The sequence below is a fragment of the Sparus aurata genome, chromosome 16 (genome assembly GCF_900880675.1).
Source record: "Sparus aurata chromosome 16, fSpaAur1.1, whole genome shotgun sequence".
Classification (NCBI taxonomy): domain Eukaryota; kingdom Metazoa; phylum Chordata; class Actinopteri; order Spariformes; family Sparidae; genus Sparus; species Sparus aurata.
In genome coordinates, this window is record NC_044202.1 from 29,526,559 (window position 1) to 29,542,209 (window position 15,651).

General features: G+C 42.2%; 1 protein-coding gene across 3 annotated transcripts in view; it reads left to right on the forward strand.

Annotated features, from left to right (window-relative positions):
- The window catches only part of gphna (gephyrin a), a 143,299-nt gene that overhangs the window by 46,654 nt on the left and 80,994 nt on the right, over nucleotides 1-15,651 (forward strand). The window lies entirely within an intron of this gene.

Here is a 15,651-nt window from a genome sequence, read left to right on the forward strand (position 1 = left end):
TTTGTCCGTATGGGCAGTGTTCTGTCTGATGCGGTGGTTAGTGATACAGGAGCTCCACAGGGGACTGTACTGTCTCCTTTCCTGTTCACCTTGTACACCACTGACTTTCAGTACAACACCGGGTCGTGTCACCTGCAAAAGTTTTCTGACGACTCGGCTGTTGTTGGGTGTATAAGTGAGGGACAGGAGGAGGAGTACAGGGCACTGGTAGACAACTTTGTGGAGTGGACTGGACAGAATCACCTGCATCTGAACATCAACAAGACCAGTGAGATGGTGATAGATTTCAGGAAGAAGAGGAAGACGGCTTTCCAACCTCTGTGCATTCTGGGAAAGGATGTGGAGGTGGTCGAGGATTACAAGTACCTGGGTGTTACCATCAACCACAGACTGGACTGGAGATCTAACACTGAAGCTGTTTACAAGAAGGGGATGAGCAGACTTTACTTCCTGAGGAAGCTGAGATCCTTCAACGTGTGCAGCAAGATGTTGGAGATCTTTTATCAGTCTGTGGTGGCCAGTGTACTTTTCTTTGCTGTGGTTTGTTGGGGAAGCAGCATCGGAGCCAGCGACACCAACAGACTCAACAAACTGATCAGGAAGGCTGGCTCTGTGATTGGCTGCAAACAGGACACTCTGGAGGCTGTGGTGGAGAGGAGGACACTGAAAAAACTGTTATCCATCATGGATAATCCTCTCCACCCTCTCCTCGCTTGTGTCTGCGACACTCGGTGAGCTGGTTTTAACAACTGAATGCTTTCGGTTCAGATGTTGAATCATTGTTGACCTGTTGTTGTGGTAAGCCGGTTCTGCTTTGCAGTAGACACATTGCACTTTGTTATCTTCTTTTTTAAGCGTGAAATGATCCCAAACTTTGGACATTGTCTGTCTTTTATGGACGGTTTCTTGGCTCTCCGCCATCTCGCCAACTCTATTCTGCACGTAGCGGTGTGTGTCCAAAATAACAGTCTGTGTGGAAAAATTATCCCTGAGCTAAGCAGGCCACATAATGTGGGTGACAGGAATTAAACGAAGCCTCGAGGCAGAGATTTCAACCATTTTTTGTAATCTAATTATTTGAGTTACTTGAGTAATCATTTCAGCTCTACTTCAACATTAACTAAAGGTTGCCAAAATCAAAGCCAGCAAACTTGCCCGCTTTGATTTTGTCGTTATGCACTGATTATATCCAAAATATACTTGTATTATACGGACAACATCTATGAATTTGTTTAAACGAAGATACAAACTGTTCCAAAGTTTTAAAATTAACTGCTGGGCTCCAGCTGAGTGAAATCATATGATCAGCTCACAGTCAATCAAATATGATCATTGTGTGTGATATAACCAATGCATTATCCAATAAAACAAATAATAATAATAAAACCATCATTAATAAATGTCAAATCTGTTGTTAATTTAAATTGAGTTAGGGTTAATTATTTGACAGTTGACAATGAAATCCTTTATAAAAGATTTACTAAGCAATTGTTACAGTTTATAGATGATACACTAAGTATGTATGGGGTGGCTGTAGCTCAGTGGGTAGAGCTGGTGGACTAGTGATCGGAAGGTCGCTGGTTTGAATCCAAGCTCCCCTGGGGCAGAACTGAGCTCCATGTCGAAGTATCCTTGAGCAAGAAGCTGATCCCCAAACTTGCTCCTGATGTGCAGTCGGCACCTGTGTGGCAGCCACTGCTATCAGTAAGGGTAAGGGTCCTGCGATGAGCTGGCGACTCATTCAGGGTGTACCCTGGCCTTCGCCCACAGTAACTGGATTTGGCCCCAGTAACCCCCCCTGAAAAAGGGATAAAAACATCTCCGTGAAAAAGTATTTATTAACCAATTACAACAACAAGAAACATCGTTTGCATTTGTATAATAAACAATTTCTTAATAAAGGGTTTATTGCTTGTTAAAAGTCAAATAACTATATATTTTTTTTTTATTTTATCTGTAAAAGTTTTTTAATACAGCAGCATTAAGACAAACAGCTACAAGGAAAGGGATGATACAAGACAACAAACAGTGGAGACAGATACAAAAACAAGTAAACAGAGAAACAATCGAAAACAAACACACAAAAACAGCCAGCATGTTCAGTACAAAGAGAAGAAAATGTACAACTGCACATGTCAATTCATTTAACAAGATGCCCCAGAGTGTCCACTTGTAGAGGTAAAGAATAGATAAAAATAATTTAGGATCAGAAATGAAGACCAGGATGGCGAGTTCAAAGGGGATCGAGGAAGGCCCACTGTCAAAAGGATATCAGAGTCCCGGGTGTAGATGGAAAACAAGACCAGTACAATGCGCCAAAGCCACATAGGAAAAAGGCAAACATAGAGGAAAAATGAATAAATAACTAATTTTCCAGCTTGTGGCCTTTCCCTCTTGATATGTTCAATGAAAGGGCCCCAGATCTTCCTTAACTTGGTGTGGGAGCTAGAGAGGGTATGGCGTAATTCCTCTAGGTGTAGACAAGAAACCATTTCGTTCAGCGTTTTTTTAAAGCAGGTAAGGAAGATTGACTTCCATTCTCTTAGAATGACCCGTTTTGCGATGACCACACCAAACATGAGAGCTTGTTGTAAAGCGGAGGGGAGAACTAGTGAGTCATTAAAACAGCCCAATATCACTAGGAGACAATCTGGAGCCACATATCTGTTTTATACAACGCTGTATAAATGGATGTCAGCCGAGCAGAACCAGAAAAGATGTCCCAGATTCCTGTCCACTGATTTACATAAGAAGTGGCAGAGACGGGAGGGAAGATTCTATTAAGTTTAGTCTTAGAAAAGTGCGACCGGTGAATTACTTTAAACTGAATGAGCGTAAAAGTCTAAAGTCTAGAGTTGATAGAGCATGCTTTTATCCTCTTTAGCCCTTTCTCCCATAACTCATCTGAAATAATTTCACCCATGCCTCTTTAATCTGGAGAGAGGGGGGTTGCCAAGGAGAAGAGGTTAACAAACTGGGTGATCAGGTGTTTGGAGGAATGAGTTTTGGTCATGGTATCATAAACTTCATGCTGTATTGCGATCAGTTCAAGGTGAGGAAAAAACAGTTTCTAATTTGCAGATAATGAAAAAATTGACCAGAAGGAAGATTGAACTTCGTCTGAAGATGGGCGAAAGAAGCAAAGTGATTATCAATGTAGAGATCCTTGATGGTGGTTAACCCTGTATCTGACCAGTGCTTAAAAAATCCATCAGCCTTGGCTTAAAAACAGGGGTTCTGGCATATAGGAGCATTACTGGACAATTCTGGGAGACCCAGGACACCTTTAATTTGCCTTAAAATTTTAAGTCTTGCTCTTGCATTATAGGCCCAGTAGTAATGACGAAAGACAGGGAGACCTAGGCCACCCTCCTCAGTGGGCTCCTGAAAGTGTGCCTTTGAAATACAGGGGGGGGGGGTTATAGGCCCAGATGAAGGGTATAATTATAGAGTCTAGAGTAAGGATGATGTAAGAAAATGGGCATGTTCTGAAAGGGGTAAGTAAATTTAGGGAGCGCTACCATTTTAATTATGTTAACTCGGCCTATAAATGAAAGTGGAAGAAGTTTCCAATTATCTATCATGCTCCTAATTCTATCAACCAAAGTTTTGGGTTTTTGTTAACATGGTCATGGGAAATTCTAAAAGGCAAGTCGAAAACTGGAATGGGGACCATCAGACAGAGGCATAAATACAGATATTCCTCAGTTTATGGTGAACCCAGACAGTCACCCAAAGCCATCTATTAGATCAAGAAGCGAGGAGAGGGATGTCCTCATGGTAAGAGTTTGGTAAGAGTTGTCCAATTCTATTAGCATGGTCTCAATGTCCGTTAAACGCTTCAGCCTTGCCCTTTTTCGAGACGACTGGTACAAGATGATGTGGCCTTGTATAACGACTTTAAAGGACTCCCAGAGAGTAGGGTCTAAAATGGCGCCATTGTCATTTATGTGCAGAAACTCTGCAATTTTGGTTGAGACACAGCTACTTAAAAGAACCTCTGTATACAGAGAGGGGTTGAGTTTCTAATTATAATGATGAGCAAGGAGATTGAAGTCAATCTCCATTGAAAGGGGGGCATGATCGGAAATTAAAATACTGTGGTATGTGGTATTTATTACTTTTGAGATAAGTCTAGATTCAACCAACAGATAATCAATTCTGGTAAAACTACCATGCACAGGGAAAAAAAGAATATTGCCTCACTAAAGGGGGCCAATGTCTCCAGATGTCCACCAAGCCCAGTGATTTTGCAAGATTATTGAGAACCGGGACAGATTTCAACAATGGGGGTCCTTTCGAGGAGGATCTGTCCAGCAGTACATCAAAGTAACAGTTAAAATTCCCACCAACAATAATATTATGGCTATTATATTCAGTAACAAGGTTAATTACCTTACAGAAAAATTCGGGGCAGTCGAAATTAGGGGCGTAAATATTTAAGAAAACTATCGGCAGTGAGTTGACCATGCAAGTTACAAGAATGAACCTCCCACCTCGGTCAGTAGCCTGGGATTTAAATACAAATGGAATAGTTCTGCAAACAAGAATGGCAACCCCCCTCGCCTCGGAGGAAATGGTGGACTGGTACATCTTGGACACCCACACGGCTCTCAAGCGCCTCTGCTCTAAAGGTCTGATATGGGTCTCCTATAAAAAAAACAATGTCAGATGACAGGGAACTTAAGTGTGAAAATACTATGCCCTGTTTGAGGGCTTTGCCTATATCCCTACAATTCCAAGAGGTAAAAGTGATGTGGCTTATTCCTGACTTGAGTGAGTGGTTAACATGGGTTTAAAGAGCGGGACAAAAAGTGAAAGTTGACATTTGACATAAAAAGGGCTGGCGGTCCGCCAAGTAACATCAACAACAAGGGAGAACCAAAGGACAACATATAAAAACCCCAAAACGCTTAGGCCCGCTAAAAGAGCCAAGCGGTACATCCCACTAGTTAAAGTGAAACTCTCGCCAAAAAGTGACCGAGGCTTTATTTGCGATTGAATATGTGTCAAATTGGTGTAAAAGCATATTTAACACGAAAGAGGCACTTTTAAGATTTACTGTAGTTTTGTTTTTTGGGCAAGCTAATTTTCAATGGGGTGCAGGGACACTTTTATGCTAGCATCAAAATAGCTATTTTTGAAACACTAAGAAGGCTCGACACAACATGAAACTTTGCTCGTAGTATCACCAGGGTCTCTAGTAAACACAGAGTTTACTAAAAAGAAGGTTTCTGGACAACTCACGTTAGCAGTAGTAGATCAGTGTTGATCCCCGAGTGCGACCTAACAGGCAGGAGAGTAATGGTGAACCATTCCTAAAGCCTGCCTGTTAGGTCGCACTCGGGGATCGACACTTTTTGTCTGCCATGACGGTGGAGCGCTGGAGATCCAGCTCCTAAGGTGAGTAGTTCAAAAACCTTCTTTTTAGTAAACTCTGCGTACACAAACATTGTTCTCAACGCTCGTGTTCATGTGTTGAGACCCTGGCTTTTACACTAAGGTTTGACTCATATTCAATCGCAAATAAAGCCTTGGTTGCTTTTTGGCGAGAGTTTCACTTTAACAAGGAGGCTGCCAAACTGCATGCTGAAAAACAACTTAAACTAAGCGCTGTGTGCATCTCCAACATGTAAACTCAGAATCATACTGGTAATGTAGGGAATTTTCAGATCTAACTGTTGGTTGGTTATCCAGGAAGGTGGCATAGCTGGAGGGGCACATAAACATACAACTTTAAAAAAGAGACAAGGAAAATAAGTGAACATACTAATTAATTAATTAAATTTTTAAAAAGCAAAGCAAAAAGGGGCAGTCAGTATTGAGTCCCAAGGATATTAAAGTAAAGTGTCCCATAGATGTAGTACAAACGAAAGGTTAAAAAATGAATAGATAATCCCACCTTGTCTCGCCATGGGTCATGTCAACTTAAGATAATGAGAGAAGCTACCTCACACAGGAGATGTGTGATCTGTGTGTGTGACATGACCATGGATGTTTTAATATCAAGAGTCAGAGTGTGTAAAAGGTTAAGGGTCCCCTTCCCAGTGCAAAAGTGATTTGAAACCGTTAACAGTCCACTAATATAGGTTTGAGTATTGACTGTCAGATCTGATCATTGGTTATGTCGCTGCCTAATAAGATTGCATAGCCACAAAGATGATACAAGAGCTAGGATTTGTCCACTAAGTCTAAGGAGTTGGCAAACCGTTCAGCATCAGCTACTTAGACAAATGTCTTAGATGTGTTATTATGGTCGACAAGTAGCTTGGCTGGGAAGTGCAGAGAGCATTTAGCACCTGCTTCAGTTAGCTGCCTCTTCACATTGTTGAAAGCCTGCCGCTGTGACGATAGCTCCGCCGTGTAGTTCGGGAATATGGAAACCCTCTCGCCAGGTAGAGCAGTGGAGCAAGTTGACGACTGAGCCGAAGGATGTTGATCACATCCTGCTCATTGTGGACCTTGGTGATGATGACCCTCGGCCACTTGTTAGGTTGTGGCCTAGGCCTCAGGCCCTGTGGGGCTCAATCTTTTTTCATAGGCCTGCTGAAGTTGGCTGCAGGATCAACTTTGAGACAAAATCAGTAGGGCTGCCGTTTTCTTCCCCTTCTTTTAATGCCAACAATCCTGGGGTTAAGTCTGCGGGAGAGGCTCTCCAGGTTGTTCATTTTGGCTCTGAGGAGACCATTAGCCACCTGTAGCTTGCTGCATGTAGTTTCCATCATTGTGATGCAGTTATCAGTGGCTGACAGGGCCTCCTCTATATCGTTAATGCGACACTCCGTTTCGTGGTGTTTCTTCTGAAGCGAGAGCAAACAGATTTTGATTGAGTCATGGGGGCTTCCAGAGATTTCTTCAAGTTGGCAATCTCAACTCCTTGGTTAGCAATAGCTGCTAATATAGCTTTGTTGGCAGCAGCGGAAACACTTGGCCTCTAACTCTCTCTGTCTTTGGCATTTTGAAACTGAATGGAAAATAAAGTTCAAGTGCAGTGTTTTAAAGATAGAATAGAGGAGATGACACGGAGTGCTTGGGAAACACATCAACTCCATTACTGCGCATGAGCGTCCCCTATAATTTTAAGTTTAATTAGCTATAAATTAAGCATTTTGATTATGGTTATTGTAAAGTTTTAGCTGGCTAACATCATGTTAGCCTGGATTAGTTAAACCATGTGTAAAGACTGGGGCCCTTATCGGTTGTAGGCCTATCATTAGTGGTTGAAAGCAGCATTTTGTAGGTGTTTTGGCTATTTACTTTATAGCAAATCAACTTGGCAATACAGTGATCAGACCACTTGGATAAACATGGACGGATTAATTTCTAATTTCTCCCTGTTGTACATGGCTAGCCCTGATAAACAAGTAAACAGCTAAAAGTCAGCTGTAAATTGCTAATAATGCCTTTGAATGAAAGAGTAAGATCAAATTGAGTCTGTAGGTAAACTTTTGGTCAGGGATTTGGTCAATACATTTGAGTTAAACACAGATTTTGTTGATCCCATGTGAATGTGTGACACGTGATATTGGGAAGAATTCAAAAAGACATTATGCACACCATTATTCCTCCACAACTACTATAATCAGGGTTCCCCCGGGGTCTTAAAAAGTCTTATAAAGTCTAAAATTCTGAACCTTAAATTTAAGGCCTTAAAACGTCTTAAAAACGGCCACATTTTCATTCGAGGTCTTAGATTTCATTTAGTCAGGTCTAAAAACTGTTTTACCCTCGATCATCCACAGAGACGCTGGCCGCAGAACTTTTGGTTCAGTGTGTAGTTTCTGGGGGATATTCGTGTTGGAATGTACGTGTAGTGTTGCCAACTTGGCGACTTTCTCGATAGATTTAGAGACTTTTCAGACCCTCTTAGCGACTTTATTTCTAAAAAGCGACTAGCAAAACATTTAGTGACTTATTCAGATCATCATGGGAAAGGCGAGAAATATATTATATTGTAATTCACATGCTGCTCAGAGTGATCGCAGTCCACGGCTCCTCTGCAGCAGCACCAGGGGCTCTCCCGTCCCCTCTCGTGCGGCTGTGCAGGCGGCAGGCCAGTGTGTGTGGGGGCTGACTGGGGCAGGCAGGAGCGGACAGCGCGGCCGGATTTGAGACCGGATAGCTGCCGTTTACTCTGTTTTGATCTGTTAATTCTCTGACTTCCTAGTCTTTCGCGGTTCCAGTGGTACTTTACCAGAGAGAGAGAGAGAGTGCGGGTGAGTGTGTATGAGAGAGAGAGAGCAGGGGGGAGTGTGTGTGAGAGAGAGTGTGTGTGTGCTTCTTTTTCTTGCATTTGTAAGTTGCAGTGCGCTTTTTGATAATATGAAATTAAATATATTCTATTTGAAGGCAAGTTTGTTTTAGCCTGTTTATCTGTTAATGACTGAACTCATTGTAATAAAATGATTTTTTCAGAATTTATTTGATTTTGAATTTTTTTTGGTAATGCGTCGTGAAGGTATTTTTACGGTCTTAAAATGTCTTAAAAAGGTCTTTAATTTGACCTACTGAAACCTGCAAGAACCCTGTGTAATATATACATTGCATTAAAACTCATATAGATACTTGCACTGCAGTTAAATCCAGTCTATCCCAGTCATTTGATTAGTGCAATTTTAGACTGTGTTAGACAAATGTACACATAATCTCAGTGTGCTACTAAGCAAAATGCTAAAGTGTTAGCTGAAGCTGAAGCAGTCTTGCCTAATGGAAGAAGTTCACCATGACAGCTGAATGCCACAAAAGGAATAAATATAGCATATATGAAAAGTGATTCTGTCTTAGTCGCAGAGGTGGGGGACTCTAGTCACATGACTTGAGGACTTGACTAACACCGATGAAAGACCTGACTTGACTTTGACTTGGCATTCATGACTTAAAATTTGAATTAGACTTGACACAGATGACTCGAAAGTCTTGGGTTTTCTTTCTTTCTTTCTTTTTTTTGCGCATATTGAGACGTTACTTTCGTTTTTGATACTTTGCCTGCAAGCCTGGCAGGTGGCGGGCATGCAAGAGTGGCACTGTGGCAGAGATTATAAGATTATTTCATGCCTGGGTGATTTTGGCTGCCGTCTTGGTTAAAGCGTGTGTGTGTTTCAGATATAGCATCTTCAGTGCACACAAAGCCATTATTTTAAATGTAGATGGCATTATGCACGGTCACAACCCAACCCATCACGATATCGTATCGGCACACATTCGGTGCGACGCACTCGTTTCTTTGTTACCGTCCGCGACGGACCTGCTCAGGTGTTGTGTCTGTAGCCCCATTCACACAGGAGAAGACGCATAAAAGCCGCAGCCGTGGTTCGCCCAATTCTCCGCCGATGCTGATTCACACAGAGCAAAACAGCTCCACCTTATTGTGCCGGTTTTTTATTAGGGTTCTAACCCCGAAGGGGCCCATACTGTCACTCCAACAGGAAGTCAGCCATTTTGATGTGTGGTGGCATTTTTCCCAAATTCATGCCTACTTTGAAAACTACCTTGTCCTAGAGCTTAAACACCACAGTCTTCACATTAACTCAGTTATGATCTTCATGCCTTGAAGAACAAAAGTTATTGAAATCTTTTGGCTGCAACATACTCGAGTGGGTGGGACGGTGGAAACCATTTTTTTCCCTCGCCGTCAAGCATCGAGGCTTTATAACTTCAACATACAATTTCCTATCCACACCAAACTGCTCATAAGTGTAGAGACTGTCGCCCCGAATACATCTCTGCATCAATACTAAGTCAGCCATTTTGATTTTGGCCGCCATTTTGAAATATTGCCAATCTTCGTACTTAAATTATCTCCTCCTACAGATGTAACACCACCGACTTCACAGTCACTCAGTATCATCCTCTGACCTTGAAGATGAAAAGTTTGGAAATCTTTATCCTACGCCGTACCTGCTGGTCGCGGTGGAACGGTCAATTCAAATCCTTCGCCGTAAACCATCATGTCCTCATAACTTCTTCATACAATTTCCTATCTCGGCCAAATCTCTCAGGAATGCAGAGGGAGTCATCCTGAAAAGATCTGTGTTGTCATGGGGCGTGGTTGTGACCTGCGGGCTCTGTAGCGCCCCCTATTGTGATGCCCTGCCTCCCACAGGTGCGTAGAAGAACGAAATTTGGTACACAGAATCCTTATGACCAGACGCATTAAAAAACCCTCTTGGACCAATACCGTCACTCCAACAGGAAGTCAGCCATTTTGATGTGTGGCGGCATTTTTGTCCAATTCATGCCTACTTTGAAAACTATCTTGTCCTAGAGCTTAAACACCACAGTCTTCACATTAACTCAGTTATCATCTTCATGCCTTGAAGAACAAAAGTTATTTTTTCCCCTCGCCGTCAAGCATCAAGGCTTTATAACTTCAACATATAATTTCCTGTCCACACCAAACTGCTCATAAGTGTAGAGCCTGTCGTCCCGAATACATCTCAGCATCAGTACTAAGTCGGCCATTTTGATTTTGGCCGCCATTTTGAAATATTGCCAATCTTCGTACTTAAATTATCTCCTCCTACAGATGTAACACCACCGACTTCACAGTCACTCAGTATGATCCTCTGACCTTGAAGGTGAAAAGTTATGGAAATCTTTGTCCTACGTCATACCCTCTGGCCGTGGCGGTGCCCGCCATAAAAATCCTTCGTCATGAAGCATCTAGTCCTGATAGCTTCTTCATCCAATTTCCTATCTCGGCCAAATCTCTCAGGAATCTAGAGGGAGTCGCCATGAATAGATCTGTGCATCAATACTGTGTCATATCCATAGCGCCACCCACTGGACACAGGAAGTCAGACAAACATCATCTGATTGACATGACGTTCACGTCATAACATGCTTGTAACAGGTGAGTGCGCAGTCCGACAACGCTGCAGCCCGACACGTGCGGACTGGGAGGGCCCGTTCATCACTGCTTGCAGTTTTAATTATTAGGTTTCTAACCCCGAAGGGGTAGAACGCTTCTGAAATTGTACCGGTTTATTATTATTATTTGTTGTCTGCCCGTGAGCTGGAATGGGCCAGAAACTTGAAACTTGGACCAATGATTGTAAATGATGTGCATCAACTTTTATTAAAATATGAGCACAGTCAGCCAGATGGTGGCGCTATAACTAAGGCTTGAAAATGCGTTTTTGGGAAGGCCACGCCCCTCACACCGTTAGTCGTTGAGTACGTTGAGTGTGAATGACATCCAAATGCTGCTCCAAAAATTTGATCCCAATCCGTCAGATGGGGGGCGCTATAACATAGGGTGTAAACTTCGAAAGGCTCTCCCCGCCAAGCCATAAGTGCTATTGACTTGAAATTTTTCATACACGTCCTCCTGATAGTCCTCTACAAAAAAGCCTCTTGCACCACAAAAATCTCTATTACAGATTTTTTGCTAATTTGCATGACCTTAAAAACAGTGAAATGAATAGAACTTTTGAAAGATTGACTCTATCAACACCAAATTTGGTATACGGCTGCAGGGGATGAAAAGACACATTTCTCCCATAAATGAGCCAGATTGGTCAAAACAGGACTGGGAATCATGTTGAGCTCAACCTATAGGGGGCACTATAAATGCCATTAGCATGTAGCTGAAAACCCAATTTGGAGAAATCTGGGGCTTATCATGGCTATGTGTTGCACAGATCTTTAAGGGAACACGGCGGCCGATGTCATCGACTGCGGGGAATGAGGGTCAGGGTGGCCGGTTTGGGGAAAAATAGGCTGGAACCCGCAGATTGCCGCTTGCGGCTATATTTTTTATTTGTTGTCTGCCGTTTGAGCTCCAATTCCCGCGAGCTGGAATGGGCCAGAAACTTGAAACTTGGCCCAATGGTTGGAAATGATGTGCATCAAGTTTTATTAAAATATGAGCCCAGTCAGCCACATGGTGGCGCTGTAACTAAGGCTTGAAAATGCGTTTTTGGGAAGGCCACGCCCCTCACACCATAAGCCTGATTGACTTGAAATTTGACACACGAGTCCAGCTCCATGTGCTCTACAAAAAAGCCTCTTGGACCATAGAGCTCCGCCTACTTAGATTGTTTTGCTAATTAGCATAATGTGAAAAACAGTAAAATGAATAGAACTTTTGAAAGATTTACTCTATCAACACCAAATTTGGTATACGGCTTCGGGGGAGGAAAAGACAAATTTCTCCTATAAATGAGCCAGATTGGTCAAAAAACATGGCTGCCACAGACCAATGTATTTTCGCAACGGGCGGGGCTTAGAAATGTTTGGCCATAACTCCCACACCCTTTTCCCTATCATCACAAAACTTGGTGGGTAGGTTCACAACTGTACTGGGAATCTGCCTACCAAAGCATGTTGAGCTCAACCTATAGGGGGCGCTATAAATGCTACACATGCGTATCTCAAAGACCATCGGACGGAATTTCACCAAATTTGGTATGCATGCTCTAGGGGCGAGTATTAATTAACCCTTTAGGCGCCGGGTTTTATTTAAAAAAATACTAGATTTTGACATCTAAATTTCAGAAGGCTCTGGCTTGAATGTAGTTTGAGATAGAGACAAAGTGTAAATGAGACAAATATTGAGAATGACCTAAAGTTTATGAAGGGAGTAATTTTTCCCATCTAATTTGCATATTATGACGTCATATGGTGGCGGCCATATTGGATTATGTAATTTCCATGAAATACCTGGTATTTTGAAAGAGAGTTGAACTTATTTCATCAGATTCATCCCCTCCATCCATTTGTTATGTTGTCCACACATCAAATGAACAGGGAAAAAGTAAATTGTAAGCCAACAGTCGTAAACTAGAACTATTAGTACACCACAAAACTCATGTAAACAGTATGCATTTTTTTTACCCACCATCCCCCCCATTGGAGGACACTTTTTTTCTCCCCTTTTTCTTGTTTTCTCTTCTCTTCTTCTTTATTATTATTATTATTATTATTATTATTATTATTATTATTATTATTTTTATATGATAATCATAACAGTAGGCGTCTTTTAGCTGCAGAGGCCTTATCTGTGCCCATCTATCCAGATAAAAGTTTGTAATATTTCTAGAGTGTGGAGCCTCTCATTGCAAGGCATAGAGACAATAAGAACTATATATATATATATATATATATATATATATATATATATATATATATATATATATATATATATATTATTTACATTTACATCATACCATGAACCGTGAACTTGGAATTAGTTCATGTCAGCCTAAATACTGATGAGCATTGTCTCCATTGTTATAAAATACCAGAAATCATCAGTCAGAAAGAGGGACAAAAAAACTAAAGATCTTGAATCATTGCTTAGCTTTCTGTCACCACGATATCCAATTTGCTCATCAAAGGGCTTTATCCATATACTTCATCTCTCAAGTAAGCCCAGCCACCATTACCATCATCATCATCATCATCATCATTTCCAGCCCTGTTCTGCCTTCCCCTGTTGCCCCTACGACACCCATCAGCCTTTCTACGAACATTTTGCCCACGTCTCCCCCTGCTATGTCCTCTAGTGTTGTGAGAAGAGTTGGACTCGTGTATGCTTTGTAGCTGCACCGCTGCCGCGGATGGAGGCTACGTGACCGTCGCGGTGGAAAGAGTGAACACTAACGCTGACACCCAGCGCTATTCTCACCACCCCCGCTACTTCTACCACATCCATTCGCTTCCCTACTGATACTACGAGTTCGTGTATCATTTCCATTCCCACCTATTGGGCAAAGGATCGTGTGTTAGTGCTTGTGCGTTTTCCTCGCTCTGCGCGGCACCGCCATTGCTATACAAAGACGCACCGCGACTAGCAAGCTCACTAATCAACCGACCGTCATCTCCCAAAGCTAGATTTTCCACTTCAGAATCAGAATCACCGAACAGGAGCTCAATCACTTCCCTAAGTGTCAACTTTTTGCATGCCATTGTCGTTTATTTCGTCTCAATAACTTCTGAATCCAGCAATACCCCTTCAGCAATATGGCTTCCTGGCGCACTGTCTACGCTCTCTCACCCCACAGTTTGCATGGGACTTCCTCGAACATTTTGCATTGAAGCAAGACGTTTTTATGAGCTAAGGTCTAAGTATAGGATGTCTGCCAACTAGTGGTGGGGAGTATGAACGACATGTAACACTCTATTGGGAGAAAACAGCTGTTTTGTTCAGTACCGCGGTGTGTCGCCTAAAGGGTTAATATCTTGAGTGCAATTTTGATAAGTGAAAGTGGGCGTGGTCTCTTCGTCATGAACCATCATTGTTTGCATTTTATTAATTTATGGCGAGCTGGAAGTACCCAGAGACACGAAACTTGGTACGCTGAGTATAAATGATGTCCAAATGCTGCTCCAAAAATTGTATCCCTATCCGTCAGATGGGGGCACTATAACAGAGGGTGTAAACTTCGAAAGGCTGTACCCGCCAAGTCATAAGTGCTATTGACTTGAAATCTTTCATACACCTCCTCCTGATAGTCCTCTACAAAAAAGCCTCCTGCACCATGAAAGCCGCTATTACAGATTTTTTGCTCATTTGCATAATGTGAAAAACAGTAAAATGAATAGACCTTTTGAAATTTTGACTCAATTAACACTAAATCTGGTATATGGCTTCGGGGGATGAGAATACACATTTCTACTATAAATGAGCCAGATTGGTCAAAAAACATGGCCGCCACGGACCACTGTATCTTCGTAATGGGCGGGGCTTAGTTATTATTTGTTGTCTACCGCTTGAGCTCAAATTCCCCTGAGCTGGATTGGATCAGAAACTTGAAACTTGGCCCAATGATTGGAAATGATGTGCATCAACTTTTATAAAAATATGAGCCCAGTCAGCCAGATGGTGGCGTTGTAATTAAGGATTGAAAATGCGTTTTTGGGAAGGCAACGTCCCTCACACCGTAAGTCTGATTGACTTGAAATTTGACACACAAGTCCAGCTCGATGTGCTCTACAAAAAAGCTTGTTGGACCATGAAGCTCCGCCTACCTAGATTTTTTGCTAATTTAGATCATGTGAAAAACAGTAAAATGAATAGAACTTTTGAAAGATTGACTCAATAAACACCAAGTTTGGTATACGGCTTCGGGGGATGACAAGACAAATTTCTATTATAAATGAGCCAGATTGGTCAGAAAACATGGCCGCCACGGACCAATGTATTTTTGCAATGGGCGGGGCTTAGAAATGATTGGCCATAACTCCCACACCCTTTACCCTATCATCACAAAACCTGGTGGGTAGATTCACAACGGGACTGGTAATCTGCCTACCAAAGCATGTTGAGCTCAACCTATGGGGGTCGCTATAAATGCCATTAGCATGTAGCTGAAAACCCAATTTGGAGAAATCTGGGGCTTATCATGGCCATGTGTTGCACAGAGCTTTGAGGAACACGGCGGCCGATGTCATCGACTGCGGGGGATGAGGGTCAGGGTGGCCGGTTTGGGGTGGAAGTGGTCAGAACCCGCGGATTGCCGCTTGCGGCTATATTCTAATCTTATTCTTGTGTTCATGGGTTTGAAAAAAAATCTAAAATTGATCTACTATGCAATTACATCATATTATTGACTAACCACCCTCTTCTGTTTACTGTGTCTACAGATATGAAGAATACATTCATACGAACTTCTTCTGACTTGTTTGACCCAAGCCATGACTTTACTT